The sequence below is a fragment of the Choloepus didactylus genome, chromosome 18 (genome assembly GCF_015220235.1).
Source record: "Choloepus didactylus isolate mChoDid1 chromosome 18, mChoDid1.pri, whole genome shotgun sequence".
NCBI classification, from domain to species: domain Eukaryota; kingdom Metazoa; phylum Chordata; class Mammalia; order Pilosa; family Megalonychidae; genus Choloepus; species Choloepus didactylus.
Genome location: NC_051324.1, coordinates 6,030,280 through 6,057,161, shown reverse-complemented (window position 1 = coordinate 6,057,161; position 26,882 = coordinate 6,030,280). Strand labels below are relative to the sequence as shown.

The 26,882-nt window shown below is 40.0% G+C and overlaps 1 protein-coding gene and 1 non-coding gene across 7 annotated transcripts in view; both read left to right on the top strand.

Moving 5' to 3' along the window:
* ARHGAP44 (Rho GTPase activating protein 44) overlaps nt 1-26,882 on the top strand; it is a 202,475-nt gene that overhangs the window by 5,784 nt on the left and 169,809 nt on the right. The gene's annotated exons all lie outside the window — the stretch shown is intronic.
* LOC119515072 lies at nt 18,665-18,771 on the top strand. The gene has a single exon (XR_005212967.1). It is a non-coding gene; the product is annotated as a U6 spliceosomal RNA (small nuclear RNA).

Below are 26,882 nucleotides of genomic sequence, written 5' to 3'. Positions count from 1 at the left end.
ATTCTGTGATAGACCTACAGGCATGGTGAAGAAACCATTGTCTTAAAAAGCAATTCTTGACTTCCACGCCCATTTTGCTTCCACCGAAGAAATTTATTAATATATCGATCCCCATTTTTCGCCATGGGGTGATAGGAACCAATTCTTTTCACCCTCTAGGGCCACAAAAAAAGTGAATCAGTGGCCGTTTCAGTAAAAACGGCATTTTTAATTTATGGTTGGTCTTTTTAAAGAGGGAATTAAGCATCCCCTTGATTAATAATCAAACACAGGTTATTTCAAATGCTGTTTCGATAATGATTATATGTCATAACAATATGCTTGCACTCTGAGTTGAGCCAGTTGTAGGTCAGAGGTGAGGTTGAGGGGATTGGGCAGGAGAGAGGGGCTGTCCCCCCCCCGGGACAGGGCACCCGAGGAAACCCGCACCTGCAGCCGCTGCCCTGGGGAAGCTCGCGGCTGCAATTGCAACTTAAAACCATCCTTTCTGTCCAGGAAGCAGATGTTTTTGCTTTCATTTTCCAACTTTGGAGTTTATTTTTAGAATAAATGTTTATTTTCCCACAGAATTCAATTTATTTTTTTTTAAACTTTCTTTTTTGTTACATGAATAGTATTCGTTTATGGTAGAAGAATCACGAATTTATGGATGGAAAATAAAAGTTATCAATAATCCCACTACTTGGAGCCCACACTCAACACTTTGGACATGGTGTTCTAAGTTTTCAATTGGTGTGTGTGTATATATATATATTCTTTTTTTTTTTTTTTTTTTAATTAGAGAAGCTGTGGGTTTAGAGAAAAATCATGCATAAGATACAGGGTTCCCAATACCACCATCTATTACCAAAGCATTTCCTTTGTCCCAAATAGAAACTGTACATTTTAAGCCTTAATTCCCTACACATTCCCCCATCCCCTGGTTACCTAAATTCTAGATTCTGACTCTATGAGTTTGCTTATTCTAATTATTTTTTATCAGTGACATCATACAATGTTTGTCCTTTGGTGTCTGGCTTATTTCACTTGACATGTTTTCAAGGGACATTCATGTTGTCCTGTGTATCAGAACTTCATTCCATTTTATGGCTGAATAATCTAACATTGTATGTATATACTGAATTTTATTTATCCATTCATCAGTTGATGGACACTTGGATTGCTTCCATCTTTTGGCCATTGTGAAAAATGTTGCTATGAACATCATTGTGCAAATATCTTTTTTTTTTTTTTTTTAGAATAAATTGGAATTTTTAGCCATAACTGAAAAAAATCTGTTGCTGCTCATGTACAGCAATTTAGTTCTGGATGCATTAATCTATAATTTAAATATAATTAATTGCAGTTAGAAAACAAAGGATAAGATCTCTGTGATCTTAGAAGAGGAAAATAGTCTGACACAGAATCCAAAGTATTAAGAATAAGGAGAAAATGACAAATTGTTAAATTAAGAGTGTATCCTTATCAAGACAGAAAGGGAATCAGGAAACAGCTGGTATCCAGCATATATAAAGAACACTTACAGATCACTAAGGAAAATACAGTAGAGCACAACAGAAAAAAAAATGGGAGAAATGAATGAACAGATGTTTTGAAAAAGAGGTTGCCCCATGTCTGTTAAATAGGTGAAAAGATGTCCAGCTTCCTTAATGCTCATGTAAATGTAAGTCAGACCACCACCTGGTACCATCATAACCAACCTGAAAGCTAAAATGAAAATGACAGAAATTGCCAAGTGTTGGCAAGGATTTGGATGCACCAAGAAGCTCATGCTCTGATGAGTATGAAAATTGGTAAAAACAATTAAAATGTCGGTATTTACTAAAGCTGAAGAGATGTAAACTTATCACCCAACAATTCCAGTACTATTTATATACCCAGCATAAATATTTGTATTTGTATCTCTGTTTGAGTCCCTGCTTTCAATTCTTTTGGGTGTATACCCAGAAGAGGGATTGCCAGGTCATAATGGTGATTCTGTACTTTCTGAGGAACCATGAAACTGGCTTCCACAGTGGCTGCACCGTTTTACACTCCCACCGGCAATGAATGCATGTGCTACTTCTGTCCATCATCTCCAGCACTTATGATTTTCTAATTTTTTTAATAGTAGCCATCCTGGTGGGTTTGAAATGGTATCTCGTGCTTTTGATTTGTATTTCATTACTGGCCAAATGATGTTGAGCATCTTTTCATGTGTTTTTTTGGGCATTTGTATATCTTCTTTGTTGGAATGTCTATTCAAGTCTTTGGCCCATTTTTAAATTGGGTTGTTTGTGGTTTTTGGTATTTACTAAAAATATTTACTAAAAATAGAATTGTTGTTGAGTTGAAGGATTTCTTTATTCTGGCTCTTAAACCCTTAATGAATAGGCTGTTTCCAAATATTTTCTCCTATTGTGTAGGTTGTTATTTTACTTTCATGATAAAGTCCTTTGAGGGACACAAGTTTTAAATTTTGATGAGGTCCCATTTATCTATTTTTTCTCTTGTAGCTTGTGCTTTGGGTGTAAAGTCTAAGAAACCATTGCATAACACAGTGTCTTGAAGGTGTTTCTCTGTTTTCTTCCTGGAGTTTTATAATCCTGGCTTTTATAATTAGGTTTTAATCCATTTTTAGTTGATTTTTGTATATGCTGTGAGGTAGGGGTTGCATATGGAAATCCAGTTTTCCTAGCACCATCTTTGAAGAGACTATTCTTTCCCTATTGAGTGGTCTTTGCTCCCTTGTCAAAAATCAATTGGCTATAAATGTAAGAGTTGATGTCTTGAACTCTCAGTTTGATTGTTCTGTATATCTGTCCTTGTGCTAGTACCATGCTGTTTGATTACTGTGGCTTGTAATAAATTTTAAGAATTGTGAGTCTTCTGACTTTGTTCTTCCTTTCCAAGATGGCTTTGGCTATTTGGGGCCCTTTACCTTCCATATGAATTTGATGGTTGGCTTTTCCCTTTCTGCAAAGAAGGTTGTTGGAATTTTAATCAGGATTTTATTGAATCTGTAAATCATTTTGGGTAGAATTGACAACTTAATAATAGTCTTCTAATCCATGAACACAGAATGCCTTGCCATTTATTTAGGTCTTCTTTGATTTTCTTTAGCAATATCTTGTGTTTTCTGTGTATAAGACCTTTACTTCCTTGGTTAGATTTATTCCTAGGTATTTGATTCTTTTAGTTGCTACTGTAAATGGAATTTTTAAAATTGATTTCCTCTTCACATTGTTCATTACTAGTGTATAGAAACACTGTTGATTTTTGGATGTTGATCTTGTACCCCACCAGTTTGCTGATTTCATTCATTAGCTCTAGGAGCTTTGTTCTGGATTTTTCAGGGTTTTCTGAATATAGGATCATGTCATCTGCACATAGGGAAACTTCTACTTCTTCCTTTCCAATTTAGATGCCTTTTATTTATTTTTCTTGCCTAATTGCTCTTGCTAGAACTTCTAGTACAACATTGAATAATATTGGTGACAGTGGGCATCCTTGTCTTGTTCTTGATCTTAGAGGAAAAGCTTTCAGTCTTTTATCATTGAGAATGATGTTAGCTGTGGGTTTTTCATATATGCTTTTTATTATGTTGAGGACATTTCCTTCTATTCCTAGTATTCTAAGTGCTTTTATCAAGAAGGGGTGCTAGATTTTGTCAAATGCCTTTTCTGTTGCAATTGAGATGATCATGTATTTTTTTCCTTCATTCTGTTAATGTGATGTATTAAATTAATTGATTTCCTTATGTTGAACCACCCTTGCATACCTGGGATAAATCCCACTTAATTGTGGTGTATAATTCTTTTAATATGCTGTTAAATTCAGTCTGCTATTATTTTATTGAGGATTGGTATGTATCCTTAAAAAAAAAAAAAGACACCCTACTATGCATGCTGCTTTGTAACCTGCTTTATTTCTTCATGTTGTAGCTTGCTGTAATCTCATTTCAATAACTATATATCTACAATGTACTTTTTCAAGACTATGTACTATTCTATTATAATCAACCAGTTTCCTTCTGCTAATCATTTAGCAACTATTTCTCACTGGTTTACTTTCCAGGCTGAAGTTTGTAAGTAGAATTTCTGGGACAAAGAGTATATTAATTTTTAAGGCTATATGAGTACATTATACATTCATGAGCGCACACACACACATACACACAGACACACAGACACAGAAACACACACTTATATTCTCATCCTCAGTAGAATTGTCAATTCTGCCTACTCCAATCTTATCAATAAATATTATTAGAACTTTGTTATTTACATAGGTGAAATCAGAAACCTCTCCTTTCTCAACTGTTAATTTCTGGTGAGGTTGAACATATTTTATACTTACTGGACATTTGTTACCTTTTGTGAATTGCCTGTAAATGTCATTTGCCCAGTTTTTCCAAAGTCATGTTGCTAACTGTCTTCCTATTGCTTTTCAGGTATTTTAAAAAATATATTAAGCATATGTATTCTTTGTCATATGGCACAAACATCTCCCTGCAGGTTTCTTTGCCCTTTTAATTTTGCTTTGTCCCTTCCTCCCTCCCTCCCTTCCTTCTTTCCTTTTTTATAGAAGTCTAATATTTTGTGATCTTAACTCTGTCAGTTTATGATTTGTCCTTAAAGCCTTGTGCTTAGGAACATCTTCCCTGAACCAAGATTACATAAATATTCATGTATTTTATTGGTATTTATAGATTTTCATTTTACCACCCAATTTTTAATTCATTGGTCATTTACTTTGGTGTATAGGTATCATATTTAATTTTCCTTCCTTTTTATTTTATGGTTTGCAAATAGTTACTCTACTGCCTAAATTGAACAGTTTTCTCCATCCCTGCTGTATTGAAATATCGTTACTGTTATCATTTCTAAGCTTTCTAGCTTCCTCCCTCAACGAATCTCTCTCAGTTCTGGCAGGAAGCTGAGGTGGGCACACCTGCCCAGGTGAACAGTGGTGGAGTAATCCTTGTAGCCAGATCCCAGGTGCTCGGTGGGAGGAACAGGGAGTGGGGCAGGTCCCTCATGTCAGCCTCAACCAGGGCAGCTCTGTGGGTGGCATGGAAAACCCTTTTCCCATGGGTTCTGCTGTGCTCTAACCAAGGCCAGCCCACGGATTGCCCACTTAGGAAAGAAAGTTGATCATATCTTCTTGTTTATGCTCATTTGTTAGCTTTCCAGTTGTTGTTCAATGACCATATTAAGACAGGGAAATTGACATTTTTACACTATAATGAGAACTTTTCCCATCAGGGAATAGGGTATGTTTATTCCAGTCTGTTTTTGATCGTGCATAGTTGTTGTCTCAAATCAACAAATCAACCTAAAGATCCTACATAATTTTTCTTCTATTTTTAGAAATTTTTTTCTTTGTCATTACTGTAGCTATAGTGCTTGCAATCTTTTATCATTATACTTTCGTACTCTTTATTGTTGGAATATAGGAAAATTAATTGATTTTTGTATAGTCATCTTGAACTATCTCATTATTTAAAAAATTTTTTTTAATTATTATTGAGTCTGCTGTGTTTTCCAGGAAGATAATCACATCTTCTGCAAATAGTATTTTTGCTTTTTCTTTTCAAGTTTTTATACTCATTTTCTTATCTAATTGCATTGTCTAGAACTAGTAGCATAGTGTTAAAATGTTTTGGTGGTCTGTGGGCATCCATGTCTTCTTATTAACCCCAGTAGAAATGCGTGATTGTTCATTTGAGATATTTTGTTTTTACTCATATTACCAACATAAATCTTTTATTTATTTTACCTTGAGTTTTTCTTTGATGCCAATGTTAAATTGGATTAACTAGGTTATCATTTTCTTTAGAGATAATCATATAGTTTTTCTCCATTAATTTATTACTCTTCACTGAATAATTTACACCATAAATATTTATTGACCACTTACTATGTTCTAGGCATTGTTGTTGGTGCTGGGAATACTCAGTGTTAGAGGCCCTGACCATGCAGAGCTTGTGTTTTAGGTTCTTGATTGAGCTCTCCTCGCCTTCCTGCAATGAATCTTATTTGACCATGGTTGAAATTTTTTTTTAACTTATGCTGGATTTAATTTATTGTTGTTTTCTGTAGGAATTTGGCATTCAGTAATCATAAGTGTGCCAGTTTGGATGTATTATGTCCCCTAAAACACCATGTTCTTTGATGCAATCTTGTGTGGGCAGATGTATTAGTGTTGATTAGGTTGTAATTCTTTGAGTGTTTCCATGGAGATGCAACCCATCCAACTGTAGGTGATAATTCTGATTGGATAATTTCCATGGAGATGTGGACCCTGCCCATTCAGCGTGGGCCTTCATTAGTTTACTAGAGCACTATGTAAGTTCAGACAGGAGAAGCGAGCTTGCAACAGCCAAGAGGGACACTTTGAAGAATGCACAGGAGCTGAGAAAGGAGCTGCAGCTTACAGAGACATTTTGAAGACAGCCTTTGAAAGCAGACTTTTGCTCCGGAGAAGCCGAGAGAGGACAAATGCCCCAAGAGCAACTAAGAGTGACATTTTTGAGGAGCTGCAGCCTACAGAGGAACGTCCTGGGAGAAAGCCATTTTGAAACCAGAGCTCCGGAGCAATCACATTCACGTGACTTCCTAGCTGTTAACAGAGGTTTTCTGGACACCATTGGCCATCCTCCAGTGAAGGTTCCTGATTGTTGATGACTTACCTTGGACGCTTTATGGCCTTAAGACTGTAACTATGTAACCAAATAAACCCTCTTTATAAAAGCCAATCCATTTCTGGTGTTTTGTGAAAAGACAGCGTTAGCAAACCGGAACAATAAGTGAGAGCATTTGAATTTGTTTCTTTTGCCATACCTGTCAAGTTTTTATAACAGTGTAAAATGAATTGTCGTGCTTCTATTCTTATTGTGTGTGGAATGGTTAAATGACGACAACCTTTTTGAAGGTTGGAAACAGCTGTCCCAGATGTATTTGAAGGCAGTTCTTTGACAGTTTTCCCAATCTCTCGAAAGTCCTGGGCTCTTCATGCTTCTTCTGTTTTCTTGAGTTACTTCTAGTAACGTATTTTATAGAAAAGCATCCATTTTATTATGATTTTGGAGTTTAGTAGAATCTTCTCTGAATCTATAGTTGTATGTTTGCCCTTTATTAGTCTTCCTTAGCATTTCCCTTTCTTTTTTCTCCTTGACTAGCTTTGGGTTTAATCTTTTCTATTTTTTTTTTAAATTTCTCAGCTCTTAATCTGTTTTCTTTTTCCATTTGTAATAAAGTCTGCTTTTTATTTTTAGATCCCTTCCTCCTGATTTCCTTGGGTTTATTTTGCTGGTTTTCCCTAGTCTAGAGACATCCATGGCGTATCAGTCAGGATGGGTTCGGCTCTGCTGTGGTGACACGTGAGCTCTGAAATCTCAGTGGCCTGACACGACACAAGTTTATTTCGAGCTCCTGCCAAGTGCGATGTGTGTCGGGGAGTCTCCAGACAGCTCCCCTCCACGCGTGACTCGGGGATCCAGCGTGCATCCATCTCTGCCTGCCTCCCCGCATCTCACTGCCAAAGGTGGAGAGAGAATGTGGAGGAGCCATTCTGGCTCCTGAGAGCCTCGGCCTGGATCGACACATAGCATTTTGTCCACATTTCATTGGCCAGAACTAGGCACAAAGCCCCTCTCTGGTTATGACCGGATCCAGGGGTGCTCCCACCACAGGTGAATGACCAAGAACCTTCTCTCTGCCCTCTCTCACTGCCCGGCATCCTGTGGTCCTCCTGTGCACTCTTGCCCACCTCTGTCCACTCCACCTGCCTTTGCCTCCAAGGTCCAGCCGGAAGGAGGCTCTCCCATGCTTTCCTCCTTCACACCTGGGTGGCCGTGTCTCCTCCAGTCCTCCCTCGGAATGGAAGTGTCTGTAGAACAGCGGACTTCTCCCTTGCTAATATCCTCTGCCTCACGTGTCAAAATTTGTTTTTGGTATGTGTTCTAGTGTGCTAATGCTGCCAGAATACAAAATACCAGGGATGGACTGGATTTTATAAAAGGGGTTTATTTGGTCACACAGTTACAGTCTTAAGGCCATAAAGTGTCCAAGGTAACACATCAGTAATCGGGTACCTTCACTGGAGGATGGCCAATGGTGTCCGGAAAACCTCTGTTAGCCGGGAAGGCACGTGGCTGGCGTCTGCTCCAAAGTTCTGGTTTCAAAATGGCTTTCTCCCAGGACTTTCCTCTATGGGCTGCAGTTCCTCAAAAATGTCACTCGTAGTTGCACTTGGAATCTTTATCCTCTCTCAGCTTCTCCGGAGCAAGAGTCAGCTTTCAGTGGCCATCTTCAAACTGTCTCTCATCTGCAGCTTCTGTGCATTCTTCAAAATGTCCCTCTTGGCTGTAGCTCCTCTGCAAAATGAAACTCACAGCTGCACTGAGTTCCCTCTGCACATCAGCTCATTTATATGGCTCCAGTGACTCAACTTAGACCCACCCCGAATGGGCAGAGCAACACCTCCATGGAAATTACCCAATCAGAGTCATCACCCACAGCTGGGTGGGGCACATTCCAAAGAAACACTCAAAGAATTACAGTCTAATCAACACTGATAACGTCTGCTCACACAAGATTACATCAAAGATAATGGCGTTTGGGGGGACATAATACATTCAAACTGGCACAATATGTTAAAAAAAAAAACAAAAAACAAAAAAAACATTCCTTCCTTGAGGAAAGGATTAGTGAGGAAAACAGAAATTCTCATTTTACCACACTGGAATGACACCTACTTTGTAAGATTATTGATTGGCAGAGTTAAATAAGATAATGAATATAATGTTAATATCTAGTACATGACAAGCATTCAATAAATTGTAGTTATTGTCACTGTCCCCTGCTGGGCTGAAAGTGTTATTGACAGGCATTTGTTCAACTTTATTTACATTCCTAAGTATCTGAAAATTACAACTTGTAATTGTTATTCACTTGTCTCATTTTCCCAAATCAACCCTGGTTTTTCTGTGTTTAGTCCAGAGTATGACTAGAGGAAATAACTTGAGGTATCAGTAATAGTGCTCAGTTAATACCCACTAACCTAATTGTTGTTGTATGACTAGGTGTGTCTAAGTCATGCTGCTGTAACAAATATCCCCAAAATACCAGTGACTGACGACTCTGGGTGATGGGGGTGGAGTAGCTTGCCGAGGACCTGGTTCGCCACAGGCTTTTTTCCCAAAGTGCCTCCCTGGTGACAAAGCAGTAAATGAGGATGTGGTGAATTGTACATTGGCTGCCAGCGTTTCTTCTGGAAGTGACACGTGTCACTTCTAGTCACGTTCCTCTGGCCAAAGCAAATCACCTGGCCACACCCAGCTTCACATGGGGCCATCCTTTCCTGAGCCTGGGAGGAGGAGAGCCAGAAGAGTCACAGCTCTGTGTCTGGGTGTTGTTAGGGGAATATGATGAAAAACAAAATCTTCTCCCAACCCAGAAAGCTTCTTCTCGAAGGTGGAAGAGAAGGAAAAATTATTTTATTATTGAATAAGTGTGAAACCAGAATGTGATGCATCACAGGTAATTGCTAAAGAGATTGCACACACAGAAAGAAGTCTTCCTTTATTATATAGCTAAGTGGATACCATTCATTACATTCATGTTTCCAAGCTAAAATTGCTAATTTTTTGCATCTTCATGAAAGTAGATGACTTCTGAAGTTAGGCCCATTGTTCCCAGGAGTTTCCAGTTTGCTAAAACTGCCTGAAGGCAAAATACTGGAAATGGGTTGGCATTTACAATGGGGGTTTATTAGTTCACAAATTTACAGTTCTGCAGCCATGAAATTTCTCAATTAAGGCATCAACTGGACAATACCTTCTCTGTAGAAAGGCTGATGGCATCTGGAACACCTCTGTCTCATGGGAAGCTCATGGTGACGTCTACTGGTCCTTCTCTCCTGGGTTCTGGTTCCAAAATGTCTTTCTCCAAAATGTCTCTGGGCTTCTGTCTCAGCTCCTGCAGGGTCCTTGCTTGCTCTTTCTGTGTCAGTGGCTCTGAGATCTCTCTCTTCCTGAGCTCTCTTAAGGACTCCAGTAAACAAAGTAAGACACAGCCTGAATGGGCGGGGTCACATCTCCATGGAAATAATTGAATGAAAAGATCCCACCCACAGTAGGTCCACAAGAGTGGATTAAAAGAACATAGTCTTTTATGGGGTACATGACAGATTCAAACCAGCCCAAGGAGAGAGCCTTCCCTTCCTTGGTGACTGCCTTTCAGAGAGATGGCTCTCAGACCCTTGAGGAAACGTTAGGGGGCTTATTTAGCTTGTGACTGTATAGTGCCAGGAGCTGGGCTATGCGCTTTATAAAGATTATTTTATTTACTCATTGCAACATCTGTGTGATGGGTGCTACTTATAGCCCCATTTTACAGATGGGAAAATGGAGTCTAGGAAGAAGCAGACCCAGGGAGGGACAGAGCCAAATTTGAACTGGGTTCTAAGTCGGCCAAGCATGGGCAAATGCTTCCCTTGGTCTGCTCCCCCTAAAGGTTTTATTTCTGTCTCCCCAGAACCTCCAGTTACTTCAGTTTAGCTGGTTTTAGAAATGCTAATTAACGGCTCCTGCCTTGAATAAAAATAAAAATGTCACGTTCCTGTAAGGTAATCAAGTAAATTGTATGTAGCCTTGACCACAGAGAGTGTAAAATGAAATTTCTGCCAATAGAAAATTTTTCTCTTTGTTTCCTTTCTGCAGTTTCACAAGAAAGGTTAAGAGAGGGCCCTTGGAAAGTTCTCCCTGGTTCTGTGCTCTGTGTTGAAAGAAAGCAGTCGCTGTCTCTACAAAAGGTCCTTAGAGACTTCCGTGTAACACTTGAACCAGAAACCCTGAAGAATACAGTATAAGAAAGGAATATGAAAGGTGGAGAGAGCTGTTAGCAACAAGCATCTCCTCGTGTGCACTGATGTACTTTGCAGGCACACGCTTGCCTTTTGGTTTCCCGGCAGTTCTTTACTGAGCGTGTTCTGTGATGGACTCTTGTGGAATACTTGGTGTGCATGCTGGTTTAACGCCCGCAACAGCTGTAAGAGCAGGTCTGATAGTTTCCTGTTTTCTACCTGAGTCTCTGAGCAGGTGTGTGGTTGCTCCAGGTTGCACAGTTTTTCCTGATCTGCTGGCTCCAACGTGGCCGTGCTTTGTAGCTTCATGACTCTTCAGTAGGGGACAAAGTGGAAAAAATTAAATGTCTCGCGTCATAAGTAAATTGCAATGATTTTAGTGTCTTTACAACATTCAAAAAAGTTCTTAAGGGCTTGAGAGAAGTGTTGAAGATAAGGAAACAGAATGCAGAAGTGCATACAGAGGTGAGATTGTACAGTATTTAAAAAGATGCATAGAAAACACTGGAAGGAAACCAGGAAGGACTGGGAGGTGCTTATCTCTGGGTAGGATTATGAGTGATTTGGTTTCTGCCGCTTGTATTTTTCTTTAACTTCCAAATTCCTTAAAATAAACATGTGTTTTATAGTCAGGGAAAAAAAAAGTTCCCAGGACTCAAAACAAAGTGGGCAAATGTAGCTGGAATTTCTTATAATGATTTTTTTTTTTTTTTTTTTTAAGTTTGGGCCCTGAGAGGTCTGAGGACAAATAGTTTTGAAATTCTCTCGAGCCTTGGATTCAAACCTGGGAAACCTCTTATCTCTGTGCTCTGCAAAGCACATGATGTCAAATCTCATATTGTGGGGTAAAAGAGTCTGCCTTTGGGAAGTCATATCCTGACATGCTGAATGAAGTTGTTGCTGCTGATTTTAAAGGCACATCAGATTTGGAATCAATCTTGGTCTGCCTGAAACATAGAACACTAGGGTTTCCCCGTTCTTGGTTAGGATTCTCTGGTTGTAACCTAAGCAGAACAGGAGCTAGGGAAGGGTCTGGGGTGATGCACAAAATCAAAGGAGGAGGTGGACATTGTGACCTGGGGAAGGACCAGTGTCACAGGCAGAAGGAAACCTCTTCAGGGGCCACCACCAAGAAGGCTGCTTTCCAGTTGTGTTCTGTCCTGAGGTCACTCGTCAGAGGACAGTCTCACTGGTTTCGCTGGGGCATGTGACCATGACTATTTCTCAGGGAAACCTAGAGGGTGGGAAGTTATCTTGATTGACAGTCCACACATGCTGGGATGGGGGAGAGGCAGGTCCCAAAAGAGAAGCCAGGTGGTGTTCCCCAAGGAACGGGTTGGGGTGGTGGCTGTTGGATGTGTCCCTGTGCTGATCTTGCTCTCCAATGAATGAATCAAAGACCCCACCTGGGCCAGTTTGCCAGGGATGTGCTGGCTTGGCAGTGATCCTGAGAACCTGTTTCCCAGTTCATCATCCCACACATCCAGTGAGTTACTGTGACCGCATTCTAGTTTAGCAATTTCTTCTTTTTCATTTCGGTGTTCATTGTGATCCCTGTCTCCACCTTTGGCTATTGCGGTGACCTCCTTACTTGTATTCTTTTGCCTTGATATGCTTTTTCTCTCTCTGACTTTTTTGCGACATGGGCCAGATCATATTTTTGAATGTATGAACAGAAGAATGTGAATTTCCTAATTTGGCAAAATTTGTTCGTGGGAAAAAAAAAATCCTAAGACTGTGGGAAGTGCTGCACATTATATATTCATCTTGGAAATTTACAGTCCATATTTGTATTTAAGGCTCTAAGGAGTTTTGCAGTAAAGAAAGCTTTTGATCATTTGCATCATAAGAATGCCTTTAGTTACAGGAACTAAAGTAATGATTCGAAGTGACTTAAACTAGAAGGAAACTTACACAGAATTACAGTATGACCCGGCAATAATTCTTCTAGGTATATATCCAAAGAAAGTGAAAATAGGGTCTCAGACAGATACTTGTACACCGGTGTTCCTAGCTGCGTTATTCACAGTGGCTGAAAGGCAGAAACAACCCAGGGTGCACCAACAGATGAATGGAGAAACAATGTGTAGTACACGTGCAGAATGGGACATTATTTGGCTGTTATGAGAGAATGAAGTTCTGAGACATGCTGCAACGTGGAAGAAGCTTGAAAACATTATGCTCAGTGAAATAAGCAAGACACATAAGGACAAATATTGTATGGTGTCACTTATAAGAGATGACTAGAAATAGAAAACTCATAGAGCGAGAAAGTAAATTTAAGGTTTCCAGGAGATGGGGGGAAGGGAGAGTGGAGAGTGTGTGTTTGGTGGATATAGACTCTTTGTAAATGAAATTAAAATAAAACAAACCAACAAATCAATCTGCCTGCCTGCCTGCCTGTCTGTCTGTGTCTGTCTGTCCGTCTATCTATCTACCTATATATCTATCCATCCATCTACCTACCTACCTACCTATATCTATCTACCTACCTACCTACATCCATCTGTCCATCATCTGTCTGTCTATCTGGCAGCCAGCAGCAATTGAGGTGATTTGCTTCTGTCTTCACAAACTGAAGAGACAAGGAAGAGGGGAAATGCCTGAATGTCCAGCTCATGGGAAAAGAATCCTTTTCTCCAGGCTCAGCTGACTCACTTCCCATGGGTACCATGGTCCATTTCCATATTCCAGAGGAGGGGATACCGTGGGCTGACTGGTTTCAAGCCTGGGTCTGGGAACTAGGTGGGGTTATGACAACTGGCTTAGCTCCTTCAAGACCCCTTCTGGATGCAGAGCAGATAACTGAATGGAGGGGAGCAAGACTGGAGCCAGAGAGACTAGTTAGGGGATGTTACAGTCAAGTAGGAGACTGGTTGGGTAAGCCAAGGGAGAGATGATGGTCCTATGGTTCAGAAGTGAGCCATGGGGAGGGGAGATGTGGATAGGTTCCTGAGATATTCGAGAGGCTCCATCACAGTGGAACGTGAGGGAGAAGTAGGGGATGACGTTGCTGCTCAGGTTGGGCTTGCAAAGGGTGGATGGGGAGGCCAGTTACTGGAGAGGCGCTTATGGGAAATGCAAGCAGAGAAGCTCGGTAGGCAGCTGGGATAAGGGTCTGGAGCTTTGGGGAGAGGTCTAGGAGATGACAGAGAGGGATCCTCAGTATTGAATTGAAGCCGTGAAGCTGGGGGAGCACTGAGAAGAAGAGGGCTCAGGGGTGCTAGGAAATAGCCAGTGACTGGAAGCGAAGGGAAGACAGGCTTTAGGCTGGTGGCTCCCATGTTGACCGTTGTCACCCAGAGGGGAAATTCCTGCTCCATGCATGAGCAGACATTTCTCATTTAGCAAATGCTCTGTGTTTAGCTCAGTGGTAGATGAGTAAGTCAGAAATCTTGCCCTCAAGAGGCTCAGATTCCAGTAGGGAAAATAAGATACAAACACACTGCAGATGCTTGAGGCTGGTTTGAATTAATAATCCAAGGTAGAAGAAAGCATTGGAACTGTTGGGAGGGCAGAACGCTCACTCATGGCTGCAGTAATCAACCAGGGTTCCAGGAACAAAAGGTGACTGAAGTTGGTCCTTGGAAGGAAGGGATTCTGACAGATGGAGATGAGGGAGAAATATAAATGATGGCTTAAGATAGAAACGTGAACCAAAACAGAGGAGACTTGCAAATCTAAGATGCTACTGTGGACTTGGTAGATAGATTATGGAGCATCTGGAGGTAGACTATTATCTGAATCAGACCTAAATGAACCAATACATAGCTACCTCCAAAATACACTGACAGCTGTGTATGATATTTTATCTAATATCTGCAAAAGTGTTTGGGGTGAATAGGCTCACAAACACGCATGTTATATGTGCTTGGAAATGCATAGAGCATCTCGGGGAGAATATAAAATCGCCGCAGTGCCTGTGGGTGACTGGGAACGTGGGAGGAAGGGGATGAGAGCCCACTGCTCTCAATTCTACCCCCCCCCAAACAGTCCTCTCTCCAAACTGACCTTTGTGTTTATACTTTGAAATACTTTATTTCTCTTAACACAGATTTGCAATCCTCATGTCACACTATGCTCAATAACAGCCCCTGCTTATCCGGAATATTGCTTCTGTGGATGCACGTGTTGCACAGTGGCTGGTCTCATACACACATGCCAGCCCTTGGCTCACTGGACCCCAGTTTACCCAGACTTCCTGACTTCCCATTATTGACCATGGCTGCAACTGTGAGTGTGCTGAGGCTGTCCTGCACCGCTCTGCCCACCCTCTGATGATGTGAATGTGCTTTGCACGCGACGAGGGGCTGCAGAAAGAATCCCATAGGGTTCAGCGTGCACAGATGCCTGGCCGCAGGGGAGCAGGTCACCTACCACCAAGACCCACTTGTGGGCAGATTGTCCCCAGACGCTGACTCTTCTCCTGGCATCAAGAGATGCCATAGAGCTGACTCTTCTCCTGGCCCACGCACGGCCCCAGTGGAATTGGAGCTCATTCCCTTAAACTCGGTGCCATTCCTGGCTCACTAGCTCCCTTGGTGTCAGAGGTTGGTATTTCTTCTTCATATTCAGAGGAGCAATAACTTCTCTATCAGGCTTATCAGTTATGTTTTGTCTTTTCATTGCTAGCTAAAAGATGATTACTGATGGCAGTCTTTGTTGGGCTTTCTTAATCACTGCCATTTTTGCTAAGCCTAAAATGAGTATGCTTTTCTCACTGGGGTGTTTCAGATTCTGATACACCCTTGCAAGCCACACACCTGTACCTGTCATTGTACGTCAGGCTGTGAGACCTGTTCCTGAGACTTTCCTGTACCTTGAGCAGATAGAGACTGATTCTAAACTTTGAAGAGAGGTCAAAGTGAAAGAAGCTCATACATACCTAAACCTGTACTTGTACTTACACCTACACATATACCTTTAGCTAACTGTAACATAACTATAACTATTACGTATACCTATACAACTATATGTGTGTTTGTATATATTTATATGCATTATAAACGTGTGTGTGTGCATGTGTAAGCCGCACACAGTATACCAAACACCCACATACATGTGTAACAACATGTTGCACTGGCTCTAATTCTTCACTTCTACCTGGCACACTTCTCCACTGAGGTACCTGTAATTGTCCTCATCCCTTTTTATCTTGTATTATTTTTTCTTTATTTGTTGTCCTTTCTGCTGCCTATTTTTTTTTTCTTAACCCTCCATTATTTCCCACATATATTAAAGTGGTAGATATTCTGAATCATGTTAACTGTTGGGACCTAGTTGTTGTGAGAAGACCATTCCACCTCCCTCCCCAGCCCTCCCACCCCACCCTGCTTCTGCACAGAGACTGTATCTCAAACCTCAGCTCCGCTGTCAACCCCTCCTAAGTGCCTCTACTTCACGTCTCTCTGGTCTTACCAAGCAGGAGGATAAAAGAACTCTGCTGCAGGATGTTCTTTTGATTTTCCAAAAGATCTTGTCCTACCTTTCTTGATTCTCCCTGGTCTCCTAGGATACTGGAGAATAAAATAGAAGAGGGAGGAGAGGCATTTTGCTCCCCCGATGGATATCCTTTAAGGCGTTTAGAAATTGCCAGGTCGTGCGCAGGTAGCTATTGTGTTTCCTCGCACACATACCCTCCTTTGCACCCATTCTGTGAGAGAAATAAGCAGTTTCCCTCCCATGTTCAGTAAATGTTTATTGTGTTCAATACTGGGAGAAACACAGAAATAACTGTGGTGGGGGAGAAAAGGCTAAAGTAGGAACAAAAGAATGTAGCATGGAACAAAGAGGTAATGACTAGAAGTTCATTAGGAGTTCCAGGTGGGAGAAGGGAACGATCACTGAGGATTGTGAGCCTTGGGTAAACTCATAATGCAGTTTAGCCCCAGACTTCATTTTATGGGAGAGTGAACACTGTCCAAAATCAAAGCAGATAAGTGGCATACTAGACCCTGGTTTAGTCCAGATACTGCCCAGTACCCAAACTGACCATTTGGTAGCTTGCACTTGGGCCAGATAGAAATAGCATTACCAAATGTTTGAGAACTCTTTCCTCTCATTTTATTGTTTGAGAGGCTTTATGGAGGAGGTAGGACTTGAACGTGAGCCTTTAGAATAGCTCAGAGTTCAATACAGAGTAGTGGGGATAGATGCTGTGTTTTCATGTGTCAGTGGGACAGATGGACTGTTAAGGCGGAAATGGGTATTGTGGAGGTTGTTGGAAGGTATTGAGGAGGTTGGACTTTGGAAAGCTGTGAAAGCTGAGCACAGGGGTTGGGATATGATCTGTTGGGCAGACCATTGGGCAGTTGCTGAAGGCAGTTGAAAGTGGGGATGAGATGATAGGCATGGTTGTTTTAGAACAGTACTTTGGTTGCAGTATATAGAGGGGATTGAAAAAGGGAGCGTCTAAAATGAAGAAAGCCAACAAGGAGAATGTCAAGCAGGAAGCAGAACTGGTTGAGCCTCTGGACTTTTAGGCATATTTGGGAGACTAGTAACGGTTTTCTTTGTTCCTCAACTGCTCCCTTTTATTTGTCTTGAAGCTGATCTTGAGCAAGGTTTCCCCGATTGAGAAGGCCTGGAAGTAACCTTGCACTCCTCTGCTGAAACTGCTGTTCAAGCTTTTAGGCTAAAATAAAAGGAAGCTCTTAGTTTAATTTGAGTAGACGTGAAAGGGATTATACAAGGATAAAAATGCCACCTATCCATCTCTGTCATTCTAAGGAAAATAAATTTGTCATTAAAATTCCTTAATATGATAAAAAGGTATGAAAATTGGAAGGAAGCATTAAAACTATCATTATTTTCCAACGTGATTATGTATGAAAATAATCCTGTCGATAAATAATTAGAATTATTAAGAATTATCAAGGTGCTGAATTCAAACGAAAGGTGGAGTGAGTATGTTAATATCAGATCAAAGAAAATTACAGGAATAAAGGGGCATATTAAATAATGATAAAATGTTCAACTCACCAAAAATACACGGCAATCCTTGCAATCCTTGATGTGTATGCATCTAAGAACAGAGGTTCAAAATACATGAAGCAAAAAGTGATAGAACTGAAGGGAGAAGTAGACAAATCCACAGTTATATATGGGGACTTCAACACTGCTGTCTCAGTAATTTACAGAACTAGTGGACAGAAAATCAGCAAGAATATAGAAGAACTGAACAACATAAACCAACCGCATCTAATTGACATTCATTGAATAATTCACCGAATGACAACAGGGTTCGTACACAGTCTTTTCAAATGCCCATGATACATTCAAGGAAGACCAAATCCTGGGTCATAAAATAAATCTTGACACATTTACAAATTTGAAGTCTTACAAAGTATATTATATGACCATAATGGACTTCAACTAGAAATCAGTAAAAGAAAGAAAACTGGGAAATTAATCCATGGGTCAAAGAGGACATCTCAAGGGAAATTAAAAATTTTTGAAAAGAACAAACGTGGAAATACCATATCAAGGTTTGTGGAATGCAGCTAAAGCAAGGCTTGGAGGGAAATTAATAGCATTAAATGCTTACGTTAGAAAAGAAGAAATGTATCAAATCAGTAATCTAAAGTTTCACCTTAAGAAAATAGAAAAAAGAGCAAAATAAACTCAACTGAAACAGAAGGAAAGAAGTAATAAAGACATGAGTGGAAATCAATGAAATAGAAAAAAGAAAAACTATGAAGAGAATCAATGAAACCAAAAGCTGAAGTTCTGTAAAGATTAATGACATTGATAAACCACTAGCTTGACCAAGGAAAAAAAAAAGATACAAATTACTACCACCAAGAATAGAAAAGGGTTGCTCTCTTTGGCAGCACATATACTAAAATTGCAACGATACAGATAAGATTAGTGTGGCCCCTGTGCAAGGATGTCATGCAAATTCATGAAGCATTTCATATTTTTAAGCATGTCCCATGGTCAAATAAATATGAGGAACACAATAAATTCCCATTTTGCGGAATCACAGTTAGCTAATTAAAGGTTCTAGAATTACTGCTGGGAAGAATCATGTTTAACTTAGTTTAACCCGGCATTTCCTTAACTTATTTGACTCTAGAAACTTTTTTTCCTCATAATCAGACTATCAAATGCCAAAGACAGAGAATTCTGAAAGCAGCAAGAGAAAAGCAATCCATCACATACAAAGGAAGCTTAATAAGACTATGTGTGGATCTTTCAGCAGAAACCGTGGAGGCAAGAAGGAAGTGGTGTGATATATTTAAGATACTGAAAGAGAAAAACTGCCAACCAAGAATCCTATATCCAGCAAAGCTGTCCTTCAAATATGAGGGAGAGCTCAAAATATTTTCTGACAAACAGACAATGGGAGAGTTTGTGAACAAGATAATTGCTCTACAAGAAGTGCTAAAGGCAGCAAGACAGACAGGAGAAGACAGGAAAGAGTTTCGGAGAAGAATGTAGAATCAGGGTAAAAAGAGAGAAAGTAAAAATAAAGTAAGATACGACATATAAAATCCAAAAGACAAATGGTAGACGGTAGACATTACATTGAATGAAATTAGCCAGAAACAAAAGGACAAATACCATATGGTCTCACAAATATGAGTTAACATTAGTGAGTGAACCTTGAATGTCAAAGATGAGAACACAGGTTATTAGGAGATAGAAAGAGGGTAGAGATTGGGCATCTGATGTTGAAGGAGTACAGAAGGTTCAACAGGATTGATTGTATAGATCCAGAAATAGCACAATACTGTATGATGGTAGCACAATAGTGTAAGCACTTTGCTCAAAGATGAGTGTGAGTACGGGTGGAAGAGGAAGACGAGGGGCATGTCTGATACCAGAAAGAAAGATAGAGGATACAGACTGGGACTGTATACCTCGTGAAACCTAGAGTGGTCAATGGAAGAGATTAAGTGTACTAATGTAAGAATGTTTTTACTTGAGGGAGAACAAATGAGTGGCGATATTGCAAAGTGTTGAAAACTGGATAGTATAAGAGAAAAAATACAATCAATGGAAACTAGAGTCTGTAGTTAACAGTAACAATGTAAGATGCTTCCATTAATTGTAACAAAGACAATATACCAAAGCTAAATGTCTATAAGAGGGGGATATTAGGGAGGGGTATGGGATTCTTGGTATTGTTGTATGACCTTTTCATTGTATTTTATTATATTATATTTTTTTCTTCTATCTTTTTTTATTCATTTTTTTCTCCTCTTCCTCTTTCATTGTGGAAGAAATGGAAATGCCATATAGATTGTGGTGGTGAATGCATAACTGTGATTATACTGGAAATCATTGATTGTTTACTTAGGATGGATTGTATGCTGTGTGAATAAAACTGTTAAAAAAACAGAGGGATACAGTGCTGGAGAAAATGTGAAGAGAGGGATGTACCTATTCACTGTTGGTGGGGAAGTAAATGGTGCAGCCCAGCTGGAGGGCAGTGTGTGGTTCCTGAAGAAGCTAACTATGGGGTTGCCATATGGTCCTGCAGCCCTGTTATTGTTTATATGCTTGGAGGAACTGAGAGTGTGCACACGAGTGGAAATTGCACACTGGTGTTTGTGGTGGAAGTATTCACGATTTGCAATGGATGGAGGTGGCCTAAGGGTACATGGACTGATAAACCGAATGGTGAACTGTGGTGTACACATACAATGGGATATCCAGTGGCAACAAGAAGGAATGAAGTTGTGCGGTTTGCAACTAGGATAATAGACGGTGAGGGCAGTAGGTTGAGTGAAAGAAGCCAGAAATGAAAAGACAAACATTATAATGCCTAAGAGAAATTAAACAAAATAAAATTTCAATGGCTGAGAGATTTCAAATGGAGTCAAGAGGTTATTCTGGAGGTTATTCTTATGCATTATGTAGAATTCCCTTTTTAGTGTTTAGTGTATTAGAATAGCTAGAAGGAAATACCTGAACCTGTTGTACTGCAACCCAGTATCCTTGACTCTTGAAGACAATCATATAACTATATAGTTTACATGGTGTGACTGTGAGATTGTGAAAACCTTGTGGCTCACAGTCCCTTTATCCGGTGTATGGACAGATGAGTATAAAAATGGGGACAAAAAGTAAATATATAATGAGGGGAGGGGGGTGTGAGATGTTTTGGGTGTTCTGTTTTTACTTCTATTTTTATTTTTATCCTTATTTTTATTTTTTTGGAATAATGAAAATATTCAAAAATTAATTGTGGAGATGAATGCACAACCATATGATAGTGTGATCAATTGAGTACTTCTGATGATTGTATGGTATGTGAATATAGCTCAATAATGCATTAAAAATGTAAAGAAAAAGAGAATAAAAGAGGGGAGATAACTACAGATCTGACAAGTCATCAAAAGGATTTAAAAAAACTACAACAACTTGTAAATTGGAAAACTGGTAAAATATACTAATTTATTGAAAGTCAAAAATTGCCAAAACCCACCAAAAAAGAGGCAGATAACTGGAATAGTCTTAGAAAAAAAAATTGAGTTCTCTCTGAAAACAAAACTCCAGGCTCAAACATTTAAAGAAATAACGTCAATTCTACACAATCTCTTTCAGAAAATGGAAAAGGAGAGCGCACTTCCCCCTATTTTACGAAGCCAGCATTACCCTGATAACAGAGTCAGATAAAGACAGTAGAAGAAAAGAGAACTATAGACCAATAGCACTCATGAACATAGATGCAAAAATCCTCAACAATATCAGCAAATCAAATGCAGCAATATATAAAATAAATAATACATTACAACAAATGGAATTTATCCCAGGAATGTATGTTTGGCCCAACATTCACAAATCAATCAGTGGAACCCTCCTGTTATTAACAGAAGAAAGAAGAAAAGCTATATGATCAATTGGTGCAGCAAAAGCATATGACAGAATTCTTTAGCGTATCGGAATAGCTGAAGGAAATAACTGAAACTGTTGAACTGCAACCCAGTAGCCTATATTCTTGAAGATGATTGTATAACTCTGTAGCTTACACTGTGTGACTGTGAAAACTTTGTGGCTCACTCTCCCTTTTATACAGTGTATGGACATATGAATAGAAAAATGAGGGCAAAAAGTAAAATGAATAATAGGGAGGGATGGGGAATATGGGATGTTTTGGGTGCTCTTTTATACTTTAATTCGTATTCTTTTGTGTGTGTTGTAATGAAAATGTTCAAAAATTGACTGTGGTGATGAGTGCACAGCTATATAGTGGTACTGTGGACAGTGGATTGTACACTGGATGATTGTGTGGTGTGCAAATACTGCTCAATAAAATTGAATTTAAAAAAAAGCATATGACAGAATTCTAAATCCACTCATGATAAAATGTCTTCTCAAACCAGGAATATTGGAGAACTTTATTCTGATAAAGGACATTTATGGAAACAAAAAAAAAGCCTATTGCTAACATACTTAATGGTGAAAGGCCGAGTGCTTTTCCAAGTTTGGAAACAAGACAGGGATATTCTCTTTCACTTTTCCGATTCGACAGCATGCTGGAGATCCTAGCCAGTGTAATAAAGTAAGTAAATTAAGACATACAGATTGGAAAAGAATAAGTAAAACTGTCTCTCCTTGTAGAAGACATGATTGTCTATGTAGGAAATACTGAGGAACGTATGAAAAAAAGCTCCTAGAACTAATGGAATTTAGCAAGGTCTGGGAATACAAGGTCCTCATACAAAAGTCAACTGTATTTTTATCTACCTGCAATGAGCAATTGGAAACTGAAATTCAGAAAACAATATTTGGGGATGAATCTAATAAGACACACACAGGATATGCTGTCAACTACAAATATAAATGGAGACATTGTTTTCATGGATGCAAAGACTCAATCTAGTCATGTTGTCAGTTCTCTCCACATTGATCTGTAGGTCTGACACAATTCCAATAAAAACTCAGCAGGGTATTTTTATAGCTATAGAAAAGCTGACCCTAAAATTTGCATGGGAAGGAAAAGGAACAAAAGTATCCAAAACAGTTTTGGAAAAGAGTAATAAAGTTGGAGGAATCCCACTACCCAATTTTAAGTATTGCAGTAAAGCTACAATAATGTAGACAGTGTGATATTGGTGAGGAGTGATAAACTTAGATCAATGGATCAACGAATCATACAGCGTGAGTTCTTTTGTTTTGGGCTTTTTCCCTCAACATAATATTTTTAGATTCACCTGTGTTTTTGCATGTATCAGTTTATTTTTTATTCTCTTCTTTCTTCTTTGGTATCCCATCGCTCTTTAGTGATCCCTTGCTGAAATTTGTTTACCCCTTCACCTATTGATGGACATTTGGATTGTTTCTGGTTTTTGACTTTTCTGGAAAAATATGCTGTGAATATTCTTACAAGTCTTTTTGTGAACATATATTTGTTTATTTCTTCACATAGTACCCAGAAGTGTAATTGCTAGGTCAATTTTATAAGAAACTGCCAAACATTTTTTTTTCAAAGTGGTTGTATCATTTTATTCTGCTGCCAGATATACATGAGACTCCAGTTGCTCTGCATCTTTGTCAATACCTGGTAATGTCAGTCCTTTTAACTTTTGTCACTGCAATACTGTATGGTAAGGTAAGTCAAGTGATGGCAGTTAAAATTAGAGAGAGCTTGGTAAAGAGGATTGAATGAGAAAGATTTTATGTGATCCTAGAGTGATGTCAGTGTAGACTTTCTCTTGTTCTGACAGTCAAAGGCCCTGGAGATGGGATTTAAACCCTGAGGAGGGATAAATGTCTCTTGGCCATATGGAAGGGGATGAAGTTGTCGAGGTTTTCACTCTGTTAACTGCCTATCTTAATTTGCCAGGCTGCCATGACACATTCCACACAGTGGACTGGCTCAGATGGCAAGAATTTGTTGGCTCATAGTTGCAGAGGCTAAAGGTCTAAAATCAGTAAGTTGGCAAGGCCATGCTCTCTCCTGGGCCCAGGAGTGTGATAGTGACAGTAGTCCTCGTATGTCAATGTCCTTGATTTTTTCCTGGGTCATCTCTTTATGAGGCCCCCAGTAAGACAGATGAAGGGTTGCGTCTCATCTCAATAGGATCTTAGAAGATCCACACCTTATAAACTGATAATACATCTTCTAAGGTCCTGTTTACAAATGGGTTCACACCCACAGGAATGTGGATTGCGATTAAAAACATCTGCTGTTAGGGTACAAAATTCAGTCCACCACACGGCCTTAATCTTGATGCTCTTTCCAAATGTGCCACCAGATTTTATTTTGGCGTCTGGAGGGTTTAGGATCTATTTGGTAAAAACAGCCAATTTAAGAGGAGTTGACCTTCTGGCTAAGAAGGCATTGGCCGAATCTGACTGGAATCAAAATGGGACAGTTGTGCAGTTCAACAGGATTAAAAACAAAAACAAAACCTCAGGTATGGGATGAGTAAGGGCTGCGCTGCCTTCAGTGAGAGAGAATAGCATTCACGGGTTTCAAGACTTGATTATCTTGTTTGTGTGCTTTTTCTTTCCAGTCAGTCAGGAAGTTTCTCACAAATAAGATTTCTGGTCATGTCTTGTGCCTAGTGATTATCATGGTTGTGTATGTGCAGCCACCTCACATAATTTCCTTAAGGCAAATACAATTTATTTCATTTACTGTTATGCAGTGGTAGAAAACCAATCTCGATACTGTATAATGAGACACAGACAGAGTTGGGCAGACAAACACGAGTAGGCAAATAGCTTTTGTTGGTCTGGCAAGATATTAGGAGCCATGATAGTGGGTATCAAACAATTGATCTCAAGATCTGACCCTCAGACCATATAGTTTGCCAGCCCCTTGATCATCACCATAGATTATCAATGACTACCCTTGGCTTGGGAAGGACACTGGTGGCATTTCTGCTGTTTGCCTGGGTTAAAATGTCAATGCCTCAAGGAATTCAATGCCAAGAGGTCTATGGAACATAAGTAAGGCCATATTCTATTTAATAAAGCATTACTGTTAATTATTCACGGGAAGAAACCAAAGTCCACAAAGCAAGCCATTTGCAAACCACGATAGAATTGTCTCATTCTCTTAGGCCTTGAGTGGAAGTGATGAGAGGTGAACAAAGACACTTGGCTGCAGCAGCAGAGCCAGGAAGAAGATAGATTGAATAAAGAAATTTTGGTCCTCCTTGCCTGGTTACTGCACGGTAATCAGGGCCTAGGTAAAGGTTAAGTCTGTCCAAAGGGCAGTTTTTTTTTTTTTTTTTTTCTTTCCTGCTCTCACAAATTGATGTCACAGCTAAGAAGGAGTCCTAGATAGATTGTGTTTTGTTAAACTATCAAGACTGTGGTGATACTGGGTGGACCTATCTCCTTGTCTGCTGTAATGGGCAGATGGATTTCGCTTTCTGTATTCTTTCACAGTAGGGACTAGACTCAGAAATCTGCCTCGGTAATAACTCCAACTTCATATAGACTCTTATCGTATAGAGTCATCTTCTGTCCAGCAGACTCTCTTGACAGTGAGAACCACCAACGGCTTATTTCTTGGGATGGCATGATTGTCCTTTCTGATAAAAGCAATGACTCTTAGGAATCCCGGGTTCCCTTAATCCTTCTGATTGACGTGCTAACCCTCAGGCCCTCTTGAAGTACTTCCCATGGTCCTTGGGTCTGCACATGAGGTGATAAACCCTGCTGGAGGAAGTGACTCAAGAAGGCTGATTGGTAGTGCTATGAATTCTTCACTGCTAACTCCAGTGGTCACCACCACCACCATGGCTGCCTCTGAGTCCTACCATTTGTCAGATCAGCTTGTTATTTCATTCTCCAGAATGATAGTCTTTCCTTCTGTTTTCTATTTTCCTCAAACCTCTGCCTCCCCAGCCCTTTCTCCTACAGCAGATTTCATCTTCTACTTCCTAGAGAAAACTGAAGCTGTATCAGATGGATGGGATGATGTTCACTTTTTTCAGTGACGTCTAAAGACCACTGTTTCTTCCCAAGTGTTCTAATAGAGGAAGTACAGAAATTCTTCATTCTGTCCTTCTAGCCACTGGGTCTCATCTGAATCATTATACTGTCAAGTATCCCTTCTCTCTCCTGTATATCCAACTAGTCTTTCAACTAGCTCATTCCTAGCAGCATTTGAACGTGTTTGATCTCTTCCATCTCAACAACAAAACCTTCTTTGACTCCCTCTCCCCCAGTTACCTCTCCTTGCTTTCATAGTCAAACTTTGGAAAAGAGTTGTCTGTATTCCCTTCTTCGTCTCACATTCACTCTATATCCCACTCCAGTCATGTTTCTGCCATTTTTCTTCTACTCAAACCACTCTTTCCAAACTCAGTAAGGCCACCCTCCACATTGCTAAACCCAGTGAACACCCTTGAATCTTTCTCATTTGACTTCTCGGCCACATTTGACACTGCAGGTCACTTTTTCTTGAAATGCTTTTTCTCCCCCTTGGCTTCAGTAATATCATGTTCTGCTGGGTTTCTTCCCATTTTTTCTGGCCACTCTTTATGTATTTCCGTTGGAGGCCTGTTCTCTAGAGTGCCTTTATATATTGTTTCCTCGTGGATCATTCCATGATCTCTTCCTAAACAATTTCCTCATTCTCTGGTCTTCAGTGTCCACCTATATCCAGATGACTCATCATCTACTTTCTTGAAAGTCCCCTTTAGGCCGCAGATGGTAGATCCAGAGAGTCTTATATGCCATGGAAAACAGTTTGAATTTTGAGCAAAGAAGTACTATGATTTTACTTATATTTTTTAAAAGATCGTTCTTCCTGCTATGTGTAGAATAAACAGGAGGCAGGCAAGAGTGGAAGTGGGGAGACCGTTGAGGAGGTTCATGTCCGGGAAAGAAGTAATGTCGGCCTGGACATGGGTGACATCTCCAGGTGGATGCTCAAAGGTACCTCAGACTCACCGTGTCCGAGACCTAGTTCAGGATCTTCTTCCCTGCTGGTCTTCCAGACTTCTCCGTTTTAGTGCCTGCCGTCACCATCCATTCAGCTGGATGAGTCGGAAATCGAGCCCATCTCTTCCTTCCCATTCGCCATGATGCCACCCTGGCCCTCTTCTCTGTTTCTTGCACAG